At 55.2% G+C, this 2,455-nt stretch overlaps 1 pseudogene; it reads right to left on the bottom strand.

The window, feature by feature from the left end:
• Positions 1-438: 438 nt before the first annotated feature.
• On the bottom strand, positions 439-2,063 carry LOC132527929 (cysteine-rich protein 1-like; annotated as a pseudogene).
• Positions 2,064-2,455: the final 392 nt, after the last annotated feature.

Genomic DNA, 2,455 nt, shown 5'->3' with positions numbered 1-2,455 from the left:
CAGCGTGGAGGCTCTCTGAACCTCATCATTTTGGGGTGTTATGGAGGCTTCATTAAACAGGCACGATTGATTACATCATGGTCCATTGCAGTAGGTGAAACCTCCAGCCCCTCTCGGCTCCCAGGACGTGGGGGATGCGGTGGTACCGGAAATTCCAACTGCCTATTAACATGGTTGCTTCTCCTGGTAACCAGCCCCCATCCTTAGGTTCAGTCCAAAAGCCAACTTTAACATAACAAAACACACCTCTGTGGCTCTCATCACTTAGGAGATTCGAAGGATTTTAAGAGTTCTGTGCCAGAAATATAAAATTAGGAAAATGAATGAATGTGTTTTCTTTTGTTTTCTTCCAAGTGTACAGGTTTATTGAGGGCATGGGGGTCTACAGGACAGCCCCAGGTGCCTGTGGAGAAGGCCCGCCATCGGCCTAGAGGGCCGCGGCCCCAGGGGCAGCCAGGGATGGGGTCTCCAAAACCTGGGTTTACTTGAAAGTGTGACTCTCCGCTCCACCGCGCCCAAAGCCTCTGGGTCCGAACTTGGCCCAGTAGCAGGGTTGGTTGCAATAGGGCTTGCCTTCGTGCTCATTGTGTCCCCTCCCCCCGAGGTCAGCGTCTTTCCACATTTCTCACACTTCAGGCAAGGCCATGCCAGTCCTTCCCCAGGAGGTCACCCGCTCAGCCAAGTACACCTCCTTGTCACACTTGGGGCACTTGGGCACGGTGGCGCCGGGTCCGGGGCGGGTGGCTGGGCGGGAGCACACCGGAGCGCGGGACTCGGAAAATGAATACGTTTAAATGCAATTTATAATAGCATCAGGATAAAATATTTAGGTATCAATTTAAAGAAAGTGAGCCACATAAGTACACTGAAATTATATAGTTTTGCTTAGAGTTTCAGTCTCTTTGGTAAAGTATTCCTTCTGTTCGTTCATAGTATGCCTGAGCTCGTTATACTGCCTTTCTGAATTTTCTTGTAGCTTGTGGTGTTTCCTCATGAGCTGTTTTGAAATCTCTATCAGTTATGTCACAGTATTCCATGACCTTAAGTTTGGTTTCTGGAGAACTGTCCTTTACTTTTCGTGATGCAGTGTTACTGTGGTTCTTCGTGTGCTTGCTGTGCTGTTCCTCTGCCAGCACTGGTGAAGTGCGGAGCACTTTTCTGCTTCATTCTAACCATTCAACAAATTAGAGAGCAGAGGCTTTTCTCTTCTCTTCCAGGAGGTGGCGCTAGAGCACAGGTTTGGGGTTCTCCTACCTGTGTTACCTGCTTGGGAGAGTTGGCGCTTTCCACCCCCATCAGGGGTGTGGTCCCGTGCCCTCTTATTGCTTCTTGTGCCTCCAGGGATTTTGCTGCCTTGCTGCTGCCTGTGCCACTGGCATCGCTGCCTGGTGACCTGGGATAGTGGGCTCTTCCCTCGTGTCCGGGATCCCCTGAACCACGGGGGAAGAGGGGGGCGTGGGTAGCTGGGGTGGTGCAGGCACCTCTGCCATGTCCCGTGCTGTAAGGTTCTCCGGCTCTGCTGCTGCCAGTGGGTGGCTGGAGGGGCCAAAGTCATGGGCGTCTCAGGGGCTGGTGGCTGGGGCCCCAGGACCCACTTCTGCTGCTGCCTAGTTACCTGGGGCCCTGGGCACTGCTGAGGCTGGAAGGCTGGATTCCTGTGTCCTGTTGCGGCTGCTACTGGGTGTTCTGGGGCTTCCAGCTCAGTGGCCGCAGGTGGAGAACAGGATCGCAGGCTCCGCCTCTGCTCTTCCCTCGATTCAGCCTCGTCTCTGTGTCCCAGTCCACCCACCTTTCCATGCACACTGGGTGGCATTCTCCGGGGTCCTGGTGTGTTGGGCAGAGTCACCTGTGGTGTGTCCTGGACGTTTCCTGGTTGCGGATGGAAGGGGGGAGAGACAAAGGCAGCTTTTCACTCCTCCGTGTGGCTGATGTGTCTCCTCCAGGTCGCAGTTTTATGTCCAGAATCAGCCGATCCTGTTCAGCTGGAAGCCTGGCTCAGCTGCAGCCTGTGGGGCCCTGGGGAGCCTCCCCTGACCCCTGACCACGAACTCCTGGGTCAACATCAGCGCCAGAAATTAGATCTGAGTCCAGGACCACAGGGCCTTTAAATTCAGGTTGGGAAGTGGCTGGAGGGATCCAGACAGCAGGTCCCTGTCTATTATTAGGTCCACGGAGGGGAAGAAGAGACAGGACACTGGGGTGTCCTGGGCTCTCGGGACTGGGGAGGAGCGGAGAGGACCCTTGAGGCTTCAAACGGTGGCGGACTTCATGCCTGGACAGAAGGGGCCGTGCTTGGTGTCCTTGGGTACGGTGTTGGGACGCCTGGGTCCTGTAGGTCTGGGGATGGGGGAGGTCGTTTTCGTGTCTCAGGGAAATGTTAGGGGGACCCCCGGGCCCAGACTCATGGCTGATCTCCTTGTCCCACTGTGGTCTCCAGGCTCCACTCCATGTCCTG

The sequence above is a fragment of the Lagenorhynchus albirostris genome, chromosome 10 (genome assembly GCF_949774975.1).
Source record: "Lagenorhynchus albirostris chromosome 10, mLagAlb1.1, whole genome shotgun sequence".
Taxonomy (NCBI): Eukaryota; Metazoa; Chordata; class Mammalia; order Artiodactyla; family Delphinidae; genus Lagenorhynchus; species Lagenorhynchus albirostris.
Note: the sequence above shows the minus strand (reverse complement) of the source record. Positions and strands in the feature narration are given on the sequence as shown.